This window comes from Podarcis cretensis (assembly GCF_951804945.1).
Source record: "Podarcis cretensis genome assembly, chromosome: 15".
Lineage (NCBI taxonomy): Eukaryota > Metazoa > Chordata > Lepidosauria > Squamata > Lacertidae > Podarcis > Podarcis cretensis.
In genome coordinates this window covers 34418096-34432736 of record NC_137185.1, presented here as the reverse complement: position 1 = coordinate 34432736, position 14641 = coordinate 34418096, and the positions used below count along the sequence as shown (strand labels likewise).

The 14641-nt window shown below is 44.4% G+C and overlaps 1 protein-coding gene across 7 annotated transcripts in view; it reads right to left on the bottom strand.

Moving 5' to 3' along the window:
• The window catches only part of PKNOX2 (PBX/knotted 1 homeobox 2), a 456599-nt gene that overhangs the window by 151735 nt on the left and 290223 nt on the right, over positions 1-14641 (bottom strand). The window contains exon 1 of one of the 7 annotated variants that reach the window (XM_079955110.1): positions 14336-14469. The exons of the other annotated variants lie outside the window; for them this stretch is intronic. The gene's annotated coding sequence lies outside the window, so the exon portion shown is untranslated. Of the gene's footprint in view, positions 1-14335; positions 14470-14641 lie in introns of those variants that run through there. 7 annotated transcript variants of the gene reach the window in all.

The following is a 14641-nucleotide window of genomic DNA, read 5'->3' as shown; positions in this document are numbered from 1 at the left end:
CATCGTTTCCAGGCCTTTGACCATTTTGGTTGCCCTCCTCTGGACACGTTCCAGTTTGTCCGTGTCCTTCTTGGACTGTGGTGCCCAGAACTGGACACAGTACTCCAGGTGAGGTCTGAGCAGAGCAGAATACAGTGGCACTATTACTTCCCTTGATCTAGATGCTATACTCCTATTGATGCAGCCCAGAATTGCATTGGCTTTTTTAGCTGCCGCGTCACACTGTTGGCTCATGTCAAGTTTGTGGTCAACCAAGACTCCTAGATCCTTTTCACATGTACTCCTCTCAAGCCAGGTGTCACCCATCTTGTATTTGTGCCTCTCATTTTTTTTGCCCAAGTGTAATACTTTACATTTCTCCCTGTTAAAATTCATCTTGTTTGTTTTGGCCCAGTTCTCTAATCTGTCAAGGTTGTTTTGAAGTGTAATCCTGTCCTCTGGGGTGTTAGCCACCCCTTCCAGTTTGGTGTCATCTGCAAATTTGATCAGGATGCCCTTGAGTCCATCATCCAAGTCGTTGATAAAGATGTTGAATAAGACTGGGCCCAAGACAGAACCCTGTGGCACGCCACTAGTCACTCTTCTCCAGGATGAAGAGGAACCATTGATGAGCACCCTTTGGATTCAGTCAGTCAGCCAGTTACAAATCCACTGAGTGGTAGCATAGCATTTTACCAGCTTCTTTACAAGAATATCATGGGGCACCTTGTCAAATGCCTTGCTGAAATCAAGGTAGGCTACATCCACTGCATTCCCTTCATCTACCAGGCTTGTAATTCTGTCAAAAAACGAGATCAGGTTAGTCTGACATGACTTATTTTTCAGAAATCCATGCTGACTATTGGTGATCACAGCATTCCTTTCTAGGTGCTCACAGACTGTTTGCTTAATGATCTGCTCCAGAATCTTCCCTGGTGTTGATGTCAGACTGACTGGGCGGTAATTATTTGGGTCCTCTCTTTTCCCCTTTTTGAAAACAGGGACATTTGCCCTCCTCCAGTCTGCCGGGACTTTGCCTGTTCTCCAGGAATTCTCAAAGATGACTGCCAGTGGTTCTGAGATCACATCTGCCAGTTCTTTTAATACTCTTGGATGCAGTTCATCTGGCCCTGGAGACTTGAATACATCTAAACTATTTGTTTGAATTCCTCTTTGGTGGTTTCCCCCCCTTTCCATTTTTTGTACACATCCTTTTTTAATCTTAACTCCGTTAAAAGTTCTTTAGATAGCCACCCTGGCTTCTTTAGGCACCTTCCATGTTTCTGTCTCATTGGTATTGCCTGAAGTTGTTCTTTTACTATCTCCCTCTTAACAAACTCTCAGCCATCATGAACTCCCTTTCCTTTTAGTATTACTGTCCAAGGGATCTCACCCAGCACTTCCCTAAGTTTTATGAAGTCGGCTTTCTTAAAGTCAAGAAATTGATTCCTAGTATGCTTGGCTGCTCCTTTCCGCTGTATGGTAAAATTCAGAAGAGCATGATCACTCGCACCTAATGATCCTTCCACTTCTACCCCACTAACCAGGTCATCAACATTGGTTAGGACCAGATCTAAAATGGCTGTTCCTCTTGTTGCTTCTCCCACTTTCTGGACAATGAAGTTGTCTGCAAGGCCAGTGAGGAATCTGTTTGACCTTATGCTCTTGGCTGAGTTTGACATCCAGCAAATATCCGAGTAATTGAAGTCCCCCGTTACTACTATCTCCCTTCCTTTTGCATGCTCGGCCATCTGTTCCAGGAAGGCATCATCTATGTCCTCCATTTGGCTTGGGGATCTATAGTAAACTCCCACAATGAGGTCACTGTTATTCTTCTCTCCCTTAATTTTGACCCAAATGCTCTCACTTTGGCTTTGAGGTTCTAAATCTTGGATCTCTTCACAGGTATATACATCCCTGACATATAATGCCACCCCTCCTCCTTTCTTGTCTGGTCTGTTTCTCTGAAATAGATTGTATCCCTCCATTATTACATTCCAATCGTGGGACTTATCCCACCAGGTTTCAGTGTTGCCTATTATGTCATATTTAGTTTGCTGTACCAAGAGCTCAAGCTCATCTTGTTTATTTCCCATGCTTTGCGCATTAGTGTACAGACATTGAAGTCCATTAATCATTCCCCCGTGTCTCTTATTTAAGGATTTTTTCCTCCCACCACTAGGTCTGCGTGCTGTTTGCTCCATTTGGTCTATGACATTTGGATGATCATCTTCATCAATTGATAGACTCCTACCTTCAGGAGCACTGTCTCCCTCCCCCACATTAGTCAGTTTAAAGCCCTCCTGATGAGGTTTCTGAGATTTTTGGCAAAAACATTCCTCCCAACCGTTGTGAGGTGCAGCCCATCACTTGCCAGAAGTCCATCTTCAATAAACTGCAGCCCGTGATCTAAGAATCCAAACCGTTCCTGTTTACACCATTTGTGAAGCCAGCTGTTCACTTCCACTATTTTTCCCTCTCTTCCTGGGCCACGTCGTTCAACTGGGAGGACAGATGAGATGACAATTTGTGCATTTAATTGCTTCAATTTCCTGCCCAGATCCTCATAGTCTCTTTTGATCTTCTGGAGGCTATTGCTTGCAGTGTCATTGGTTCCCACATGAACCAAGAGGAAGGGGTATTTGTCAGTGGGTTTTATGATTCCTCGCAGTCGTTCAGTTACATCTTGGATCTTAGCCCCGGGGAGACATCACACTTCCTGAGACATCTTGTCAGGCCCACAGATCACTGCTTCTGTTCCCCTCAGTAGGGAATCCCCTATCACCACTACACGCCTCCTCTTAGGTTTGGTCGGGGTTCTTCTGTGAGCTGTCCATTCCAAGGTCGCCTGCACATTCCCTGTGGACTGACTTTGCTGCTCGTCTTCATATACCTGATCGACTGTAATGAGGGAGAGATCCTCAAATGGAGTCTGCTCTTCCTCTTCCATGCTAGGGGAGAGGACCTCAAAGCGATTGTGTATTTCTAAACAATCAGAGCGAACCCTGGGCCTCCTACTTCTTTGAGTCTCGTTTCTCCATATATCTGGCTCCTGTGTTGGTGAACTAGCCTCCTTCTCAGGGGAGTCCCCTGTCACCTCCTTGTCCAGGTGCTATTACATCCTGGCTTCTTTCTTAGGGCATATGATCTTCAATCTGGATTTGGACTGGGCAGTCTTTCAAGCAGAAGACTCCTTCAAACACAGGACTGTTCTCCGACAGCTCTTCAGGACATTTGGCTGCCCTGTGGCACCATGATTCATGGGTGGCTTACCTTTTTCTGTTTTGATAATGGGAAGCAAGCTGCACCAATGTATGGATGGAGAAAGAACTTAATGCAGGATCAAGCCCTGGCAGATGTGGACTTCAGGGCACAGGTAGCTTGATGGCTAAATAAACCCTCCTTGTTAGAGGCAGTATGACTCTGAACACCACTTATGGAGGGAAGCAGCAAGAGAGGGATGGCATTCATTCCTTGCTTCCCAGAGGGCATCTGCTTCCCAGAGGGTAACTACAAGGAATAGGATGCTGGACGAGATGGACCTATGGTGTGATCTAGTGGAGGTTGGCCCATATGGTAAAATGGGGCACTGTACCACCAACCTCAGCCTGCCCTCAGCCAGCCCCAGCAGGCCTGCCTTCTTAATTACACTGAGTGTAATCAAGGTTGGCACATTCGTACTTACTGACCAGAATGTGCTGCTTCTTGCTTCTCATGACCTTGGACCCTCAGCTTTCTTGACCCCCGGATCATCTGACTACGTGAATAGAGATATTCCCAACCTTAGGACTGGACTGGACCTTGTATATGGACTCTGCCTCCAGGCAAGTACCCCCCTGCGACTTGGCTGGCTGGCTGGCTTCTCCCTCCACTGAGCTCTGCTGTGACTGGCAGCACAGGACAACGACAAATGTTGTTTCCAGCAACTGAAGGAGACTGGAAACCCTGCTTAAGAAAGCTGGAGCCAGCTGGTTCTCATCAGGAGCAAGAAGGTAGATCAACAGCAGGTGGAGTCACTTCGCCTTCTGCTCTTTCCGGCTGCTGCTCAGCAGGTGAAGCCGACTTCTGGCCCATGACATGCTGCTTGCCATTGGCTCTGACTTCACCTTCTGCTGACCTGTCTGCCTGCCAGCCTAAAAGGTAAAGGTAAAGGTAAAGGTACCCCTGACCATTAGGTCCAGTCGTGACCGACTCTGGGGTTGCGGCGCTCATCTCACTTTATTGGCCGAGGGAGCCAGCGTACAGCTTCCGGGTCATGTGGCCAGCATGACTAAGCCGCTTCTGCCGAACCAGAGCAGTGCACGGAAACGCCGTTTACCTTCCTGCCGGAGCAGTACCTATTTATCTACTTGCACTTTGACGTGCTTTCGAACTGCTAGGTTGGCAGGAGCAGGGACCGAGCAACAGGAGCTCACCCTGTCGCGGGGATTCGAACCACCGACCTTCTGATCGGCAAGCCCTAGGCTCTGTGGTTTAACCCACAGAGCCACCTGCGTCCCACCTGCCAGCCTACCAATCCCAAATGGCACTAGGCATCACTGGAGTGAGCTAGCAGGGCTCCCCTTAAATTCCTTGTAGTGCAACTTCTCCTGACGTGCCTGATCCTCACATGACTTGCAAATTGTGTTTCTTTTTTAAAAAATGGGAGTTGGATCTTCTATTTTTGGGCTGCTATTTTTGACCTCCCCTCCTCCCACTGAATACTGTAGTTTTCATAGCTTTGGTGTTGTTTTATGCCTTAGATGACGGAATGGTTTTGATTATTATTAATAAAGTACATTTTGAAAACAGGCTTGAAAAACAATGGGCTCATTAGAGAAGCATTCATTAGATCTTGTTGACATTAAACCCATTAGACCAATTAACATTCCATTAAATGGCACTGAGCCTTCCTCAGAGCACCAATGAGTTAATCTCTGCATCATGATAATTGCTCTGTGAGCATCTGAGAGGTGTATCCTCAAACGCCGGAATTAACGACAGGCCCTCCCCCCCTGAGAAAAATAAACCAGGACTAATTGTGAAGCCTCAAGACACTCAGGGTAGGCAAAACAACAGATCCACACCATCTCCCTAGCAGTGGAGCAAATGTTTGCTTAAAGCAATGACTGTATCATGTGTGAATGTTGCATTCTCCTCCGCTTAGAGCCATGCTGGTTGAGGCAGATGGGAGCTAGGAGTCCCACAACATCTGCAGAGCAAACTCTGATTTACAGGATCCAAAGTTTGTAGGAACATACAAGTTTGTGGGAACATGCAAGCAGGGCAGGTGGGGGGTTGGCCTTCAGAAGAAGAAGAAAAAATTACAATTAATCTGAGCAACACTAGTAAAGTGTTGTGGCACCCTATATTCTTATTTAGGGTGGCACCACTCAAGGAAGCTTACAACAATCATCTAAAAATTACAATATCATATGAGCAAGTCAAAAAAAGAGGCATAGTCAGCTGGTATTTTTTAAAAAAAGCAGCCGCCGCCCCCCCCCCCCCCAGCATTGTTTGCTTCATAAAATAGAAGATTCTGGAATTAAAGAATCTTCAAATATGCTGAGGGAGGATGGAGCCAGCCACACCAAGCTGCTCCATTAGCTGGATGCAGCCACCAAAAAGGCCCTGTCTCTAATCCCACCCAGCCATGGTTCCATCTTTGACAGGACACGGAGAAGGGTTTCTGCTTCTCGACTTAAGGAATGGGCAGGGTGCTATGAAAGGAAGCGATCCCTATGGTATTCTGGACTTAAGACATCTAGGGCTTTAAAGGTAATCCCCAAAACTTTGAATTGTACTCAGAAGCAAGCACAATTTTTACAGGGTCGGTGCAACATGATCCCAAGGGCAGGTGTCCACCAGCATCTTTGCAGCCAAATCCCGGACCTCAAAAATGAAGACATTTGTTGTGGCACAAGGTTTCGTGAACTAGAGTCCTCTTCATCATACACATGAGGTTTAGTGCCTCTACTGAAATGGACTCTGGCTCCATGAAAGCTTATGCCATAGTAAATTTATTAGGATTGTATACAAAGTAGTTTTAAGTCAGTCATTCTGTTAGCTCTCTCATTCCCCTATTTCTCCCAGTTACACTCTGGGTTTTCCACCAAGACTCCAGAGCAGATTTGGGGAGGGCATGTGGCTAACATTTCCTTGGCACAATCATAAATCATAGTGCCAATGGAACATGGACATTGGAAATGGTCCTTCGTCTTTTAAGATGCCACAAGACTCTCCAACCCCCTTCCCTGCAACAGATTTTCACAGCTACCTCTCTGGGAATTACTCAAAGAGCAGTTCTAAATCCTGACATTATAAAAATAAAAAATAAAAAGAGGTTGAACTGCTCTTATCCAAAACAGGGTTTCATTCCAAGGCCTAATTTTATTCGTTGAGCATTTTTCTTTATTTCTTTCTTTTCTTTTTTAAGGCACAAATTCTTTAGAGTTTAATTCATCTCTAGTTAATACAGCACTAATGAATTCTTGGCCATAAGCCCACATAGCTCTAAGTGAAGATAACAGCTATTCATATGCCGCAACTCTCAGCCGACTAAGAAGGATGAAAGTCCCACTGAACATTGTGGTAGTTACTTCCAAGTAGGAATGTTTAGGAAGCGGGCTATCAAGGGCTGGCTCCAAAGAACCCTGAGTTTGAAAAACACCCAGAAACTTCAACAGGTGCAGAACACAAGAAACCAGCTTGTTAAAAGACCAAGGGCCATGAACATATTTGACCAGTGTTGGAAGATCTCCACCAGCGTCCAGTTTGTTTTCAGGCTCAATTCAAAGGTTTTTTTTGGTCTTTAAAACCCTAAACAACCTTCACCTTTACAGGGAACCAGACAGAGGGCCTTCTCGGTAGTAGCGCCTGCCCTGTGGAACGCCCTCCCTTCAGATGTGAAGGAAATAAGCAGCTATCTTCTCTTTAAAAGACATCTGAAGGCAGCCCTGGTCAGGGAAGTTTTTAATATTTAAAGCTGTATTGTTTTTAACACTTAATTGGAAGCCGCCCAGAGTGGCTGGGGAAACTCAGCCAGATGGGCGGGGTATAAATAATAAATTATTATTAATATTATTATTCACCAACTTGGTCTCCTTCAGATGTATTGGACTACACTTCCCATCAGCCTCACCCAGCATGACATTTTCCTCTCCTTTCCTTTATCAGCCACACCGATACCCTGAGTAATGGTGTGCAGGGACACAAAAGCCCAGGGGACTATGGGAGTTTGCTACTACATGCTTATACCAATGTTTGAGAATGATAGCAAGGAGGTAAACAGCTGCAAGGACTGACAGTGGGTTTCCTGCTGGGGCTTTGATGCTGGTTCCTGACACCCAGAGATAAATCTAACAGCTTAAAGAAACAACTAGTCACCAAATTAGAATTTATCAAATTGTGATCAAGCTGCTGTATTACAACTTAACAAGAAGTTCAGTTATACCTGTTTGGGGGATGAATGGAGACCATGGTTTCTTGTCCTATTAAAGCTGTTGATTTACTTAGCAATGCTAAGACGATTATGTCATCACCAATTACTGCTGTTACGAAGGGTCACTGTGCTTATTTTGCATATAACTCCTATAATTGGATTGTCACAAACTTTTTGCATTTCATTACCATTTAATCCCAACCACTACGTCCACCTCTCTCATTTACACCTAGGTAAACCTGTCAGTTCAGGATTTCACTTCATGCATCTGCGGAAAGCTTATGCCATAATTAATTTGTTACTCTTTAGACTGCCTCAAGATTCTTTCCTGTTTTCCCCCCTTTCCTGTTTCCCTTAACCCAGCATCTCTGAAATCCCCACAGTTGCTTACTCTCCTCGAAGCCAGGAGAAGAAGTGGGAGGAAAGTTGCTCAAGGGAGCAGAGCAGCTTCTAGCTACTACGTTCAGCTTAATTGTGGAGAACCACAGGTTTCCTCTAGGTGAGGCATCTAATCATAGCCTGCATTTTTATTGAGGCTTGATCAGGGCCTGTATTTTAAAATGAGCCTAAAGATCTTCAAATGTTTCATGCCAGGCAGAAGAGCAGCTGCCTAAGAACCTTGGCAATGTTTTTCCTCCTAGACAAGGGGCCCCCCTGATTTATAGCAGAAAACAATTCTCAAAGTCAAAGGGAATTACAGGCTGACAGCCAAGGTTACACTGACCCTACATATTACAGAAGATAAAAAAGCAGAGAAAAACATAATTAAGAGTGGGTAAATAGTAAAATAAAACCATGTGCCTCCCATTAAACTTGAGCCATATTTTCCTAAGGTTGAAAGGTCAAGAGCAGTGAAAAAGGCAACTGGCTTGGCTGGAGAAGATAGGTTTTCTTTCTTTCTATTTTTGAGGCTGAGAAACAAGAGAAGAAGAGCTGGCAGAAAGGAAGAGAGTATTTTGGGAAGTCTTTTTCTAAAGTTGTTTCTTTCTTAAACTGAGATCCTTTTAAGATTTCTTTTCCTTTTAAAAGGTTATTTATGTTATGTATTAAATATATTGGCTTAAATGTAATTATGCAAAGGAATTAGAAGCTAAGAAATGTTAAATCCTTATGCTAGATTCTTATTTCATATAGTTGGAAGAGATCACAGGGGCCATCAGCCACCGGCCCAGCCCCCCCTGCCAAGCAGGAAACATCATTAGAGCATACATATGGTTGTCAGGCCTTTGTTTAAAAGACCTTCAAGAGAAGGAGATCTTTCAATGCAAGATCCTTGACATCTGTTTAAGATAAAAATTTGAGATTAAACCATTTGTTTTGGAGGGCAATAGGGCGAGGTGAGCTGGTAATTAAGGTTCCTTGTTGAGACACATGTAAGATATATTACTACTTATTTGTCATTTATAGATAGAAGAATATATAGCTTTTTGTTTCCCATAAAAGGACAAGAGGAAATGGGTGTATCTTTTGTGATTGGTTCTAGCAAACAGCCAATAGGAATTTCAACCAGGCTGATTGGACAGAGGCAGCCACAGGAGGAGCAAGGGGGCTGGATTAAGGAAATATAAGTGCTGGCCAGAATGGCAGGAGGCCAGGCCAGAGCTTGGTAACCATATCCCACTGTGCCTCATATTTATTTGTCTGACAAATAAATTATTATTTTAATTTCTCTATTGCTGCGTTGAATATTTCATTCCAGCTAAGCGTTAACCACAAGCAGGGTGCTACATGGGGAGTGCAGATCGGTTTGGCCTTGTATGCAAATGCTTGTACACAGGCTCCCTGCTAGCTGTTGCTAAAGATGTGTTTTCTTTCCAGTTTCAGGTGCTTCTCTAATGCGGAACAGGAAAAGAAGCTTGTGCTGCCTTTCTGTCTGGGATTCAGCCTTCACCCCCTAACTTATTTTATTACATAAGGTGGGGAGGACTTCACACTTGGGGGCCAAACATGGTCCCCATCTCTCTGTCTGGCCCTTGGGACTCACCCCCAGGCCACCCCCCTCTTTGGCCACACCCTATCTCCCTAAGCCGCACCCCTCAGCAGTCTTACATTTCTCTCTGTCCCTGCCTGGGATGGCCTGGGATTTGGACTCAGATGCTGAACCTGAGGGATCCCAGCCTGCACAGGATTCCCGCCTCCAGAACCAGCAGAAAACCGGGGGCATTCAAGTTATTGTGGGATCACAGTTCCCATCATCCCTGACCAAGCTGGTTGAGGCTGATGGGAGTTGGAGTCCAACAATGTTGGGAGGGTCACAGGTTCTGCCCGCAACTGAAAGTGTACAATCCCAGAGTTAGTCACATAAAATAACCAGAATAACTCTGCATTTTCCAGTTTAAATTTTGATGGTCTTACAAGGGGGAATTCATCACCCTATACTGTAAGATTTTTGGCCTCCTTAGTCCTTTTTAAATATAATTTGCGGGGCGGGCTTATGAAGATGCCCTGTCTATAGGAGATGCCCTCAGGCTTTTAGGCATGGGTCAATAAAACTATGTGGTGATAGGGGGGATTAGCTAACAGCTTTGTAACACCTTGAACCTCTTGAGTTCCTTTATTTTAAACTATGATTTCTGTACTTTCTTTTTTCCCTGGGTACTAATTTCCTCACCTTGAGTTCTACCTGCCTCTTGTTCGAACCTTCCGCACAGGAAAATTGCAAAGGCTGACATATTAATGGTTGAATTTTATGTGAACCGCCTTAGGAAGAGTTTTATTGTCAGAGGGCGGTACAGATATTTATTAAATCGATCGATATTGCATTTTTATTTCTGTGAAAGGCTTTGTCTCCTGATTTATTTTAAGCAGCTGGATTAGGTCAGTTTTATTTGTTTCATGGATTGATCAATAGTTTTCATTTATTTACCTACTGATATGGCTACTTGTAATTGTTCCTATTATGCTTTTTGAACTGTTATATTTATTACCATTCGTCTGATGTTTTTGGAGCCACGTCAGGCATGCAAATAAAAGGATGATGTTGAAGAAACATCTACTGTCCTGGATCTTTTGTAGAATTAAAAAAACCCAACAACATTAAGAACATTTGAACATTTTCTCCTCCTGGTGTGGAGGACTCCCTGGTCCTGAATGGGGTAACTGTGCCCCTGAAGGACCAGGTGCGCAGCCTGGGAGTCATTTTGGACTCACAGCTGTCCATGGAGGTGCAGGTCAATTCTGTATCCAGGGCAGCTGTCTACCAACTCCACCTGGTACGCAGGCTGAGACCCTACCTGCCCGCAGACTGTCTCACCAGAGTGGTGCATGCTATGGTTATCTCCAGCTTGGACTACTGCAATGCGCTCTATGTGGGGCTACCTTTGAAGGTGACTCGGAAACTACAAGTAATCCAGAATGCGGCAGCAAGACTGGGGACTGGGGACGGCCGCCGAGACCACATAACACCGGTCTTGAAAGACCTACATTGGCTCCCAGTGTGTTTCCGAGCACAATTCAAAGTGCTGGTGTTGACCTTTAAAGCCCTAAACGGTCTCGGCCCAGTATACCTGAAGGAGCGTCTCCACCCCCATCGTTCTGCCCGGACGCTGAGGTCTAGCGCCAAGGGCCTTCTGGCGGTTCCCTCATTGCGAGAAGCAAAGCTACAGGGAACCAGGCAGAGGGCCTTCTCGGTAGTGGCACCTGCCCTGTGGAACGCCCTCCCATCAGATGGCAAAGCGATAAATAACTACCTGACATTCAGAAGACATCTTAAGGCAGCCCTGTTCAGGGAAGTTTTTAATCTGTGATATTTTTGTGTATTTTTGGCTTTTATGGAAGCTGCCCAGAGTGGCTGGGGAAACCCAGCCAGATGGGCAGGGTACAAATAATAAATTATTATTATTATTATTATTATTATTATTATTATTATTATATTGTTTTATGATATTTTCTGCTCTGCACTGATATATTTTACATGATTTATACTTATTTTTTAATGAATAAAATATAAATAAATAAAAAGAGCCCTGCCAGATCAGAGTAAAAGTCTATCTAGTTCAGTACATTGTGTCCCATAACTGGCTAAGCAGATGTCTCTGGGAAGTCGAAAAGGAGGTAGAGGTGGAGAAATGTTTCAATTTCAGTTTCTTCCAGTTTCTCACTTTTCCATCTTAAATTCAGTTCTTCATATTTCCACAGCCACTTGCAGTTAAAAAGCAACACAAAGGTCCTCATGAAAATTTGTCAGCATTTTAGTGTGTGTTTCTCCTATTGAACACACCATTGTATGCTTTCAGCGTCTGTACTCATTCCTGCAAGCAATTCTCCATAATCTTAGGCATTTTTGTATGTACAGTGGTACCTCGGTTTATAAACTTAATCCGTTCTGGAAGTCCATTCTTAAACCAAATCCATTCTTAAACCGAGGTGCGCTTTCCCTAATGAGGCCTCCCACCACCAGTGCCCTTCCACCGTCCGGCTTCCATTCATAGACTAAGGTAAAGTTTGCTAACTGGGATACTACTTCCGGTTTTGCGGAGTTTTTATACCGAATAGTTCGTAAACAGGGCTGTTCTTAAACGGAGGTACCACTATACAGGGGATGCTTGGGTTGCGAACGTGATCCGTGCGGGATGCATATTCACAACCCGCAGCAGCGCATCTGTGCATGCGCGGATTGCGATTCGGCGCTTCTGCGCAGGTTCAAAGCACGATTTAGTGCTTCTGCACATGCGTGACCGCCGAAACCAGGAAGTAACCCGTTCCGGTACTTCCGGGTTTTGGCAGTCCGTAACCCGAAAAAACGCAACCTGAAGCGTCTGAACCAGAGGCAAGACTGTACAGTGGTGCCTCGCAAGACGAAATTAATTCGTTCCGCGAGTCTCTTCGTCTTGCGGTTTTTTCGTCTTGCGAAGCACCCCTATTAGCGGCTTAGCGGCTTAGAAAAAGGGGGGGAAAGGGAAAAAACTCGCAAGACTCACAAGACGTTTTCGTCTTGTTTTTCGTCTTGCGAGTTTTTCGTCTTGCGAGGCATTCGTCTTGCGGGGCACCACTGTATATGCATGTTGGTACACACTGCTTGGTCAGAGAACTGCATTGCAAAATTTGGAGGAGTGCAAATTTCAAAGGATAGTTCACGTTTCACTTTGCGCATTGGTTCAAGAAGAGCGAATTTGGTAGTTTCTCATTAAAATGGGAAAGAAAAAAAACCCTAATCTGCACCCCCAACCCTAAAAGCAGGGTAGGGGCAACAGTTCTTTCCCACTTGTGATCAGTTGCAACTGGCATTCAGTAGCAATATTCTGACTCTGATACTTGAATATTGTATGCTGGTCTCTGGGAAATCTAGAAAGGCTTTATCATCACTAAGTGAACTTTTCAAATATCTTGCACTTTAGAACTCTAGAAGAATAACTTGTAACTCAAGTCGCTTTTGGAAAGCAAGGAGCAGAACTCCCCTCCAGCAATTTGGTGCCCCCCCAATCTTCTTATGCTTTGTAAGTGGGGAGGGATGTGATCCTGACAAAGAAGAGGAATGTGACACCTGCATTATACATTCAAAGCACAGTGATATCATTTTTAAACAGTCATGGCTTGCTCCCCAAAGAATATTGGGAGCTGTAGTTTGTTCAAGGTTCTGAGAGTTGTTAGGGGACCCGTATTCCCTTCACAGAGCTACAGTTCCCAGAGTGCTTTAATAATCAGTCCCAGGGAACTCTGGGAACTGCAGCTCTGTGAGGACAAAGGGTCCTCTTAACAACTCCAAGCATCTTTAACTAATTACTGGTGACTGGGAGTGGCTGCCGAGACCACATAACACCAGTCCGAAAGACCTACCTTGGCTGCCAGTATGTTTCTGGGCACAATTCAAAGTGTTGGCGATGACCTTTAAAGCCCTAAACAGCCTCAGCCCAGTATACCTGAGGGAGCGTCTCCACCCCCATCATTCTGCCCGGACACTGAGGTCCAGCGCTGAGGGCCTTCTGGTGGTTCCCTCACTGAGAGAAGCGAGGTTACAGGGAACCAGACACAGGGCCTTCTCGGTAGTGGTGCCCACCCTGTGGTACGCCCTCCCACCAGATGTCATGGAAATAAACAACTATCGGACTTTTAGAAGACATCTGAAGGCAGCCCTGTTTAGGGAAGCTTCTAATATTTGATGAATTATTGTATTTTAATATTTTGAGTGGCAGGGGAAACCCAGCCAGATGGGTGGGCTATAAATAAATTACTACTACTACTACTACTACTACTACTACTATTATTATTATTATTATTATTATTATTACAGCTCTAGGATACTTTGGGGAGAAGCTATGGCTGCTTAAAGGGTTATAATAGTGCTTAAGATGTATAGTGCAGATGGAGCTCAAGAAAACCGAGCAAAAAACCAAACCAACCTAAAAAATATTTATGTGGAAAGAGGAAGCTAAAAGCCAGACTACTATTATTTCTTATCTACTTGGTTATACATTACACAGGGAGGCAGGGAAATGAAGCTGCAGAGGAAGCCAGTATCAAATGAAAGAGAACGGGGGTTGGATGGATGTTTCTGGGGACAGAAATCTATAAGTTAATGCAACGGATAGAATTCTACATTCCTTTGGATTCTCTTATTGGTGCATTGTGAAAAATAGAGGAAAAACCAATTTCCTTGCATGGAGAGTACCCCTTTTCCCTGCAGAATCCTGCAGTAAAATTTAGTTTTCAGCTGAATAGGCTCCAATGTATACATCTCTTCAAGGGTAATATTGAGCAATACCATTTGTTTTACCACCATGAATGTTGTTTCCTGCATTCTGAATACTGACATAAACAGAAGGAAGCAAAATGTCGCTTGGCTGCGTGTCAGAGAAATATTTCTCATCAGGTGCAGCACAGGATACCTACCCTCCCCAGAAATATCCACTTGGGATATAAAATGTCATTTAGGAAGCAAGTAAAAACTATTTTATTTCACCAGAGCTTTTGGATAGCAACTTCACTGTGTTCTGTTACCTTTGACTGTGACCTGTTTAACTTTTTTCACTGTTTTCTGCTTTCACCATAGTATGGATTGTTCCAGAGATTGCTGATTTGTATGGATCTTTTCAGAATTTGTCACCTGCTGCTTGGTTTCGAAGATCCTGGAAAGGTTTTAGACAAATCGCCACCCTTTATTAGTAAATTCAGTGCCCTGATGGCAACAGAAAGGCATTTTGTTCACAGTTGCCACACAACACCTGTTCTGCACTTGCGAGGAATTGGTTGTTCATCGTGGCATCACTCACTCTTCCTTCACAGTTGAATTAAATAGAAAATTGT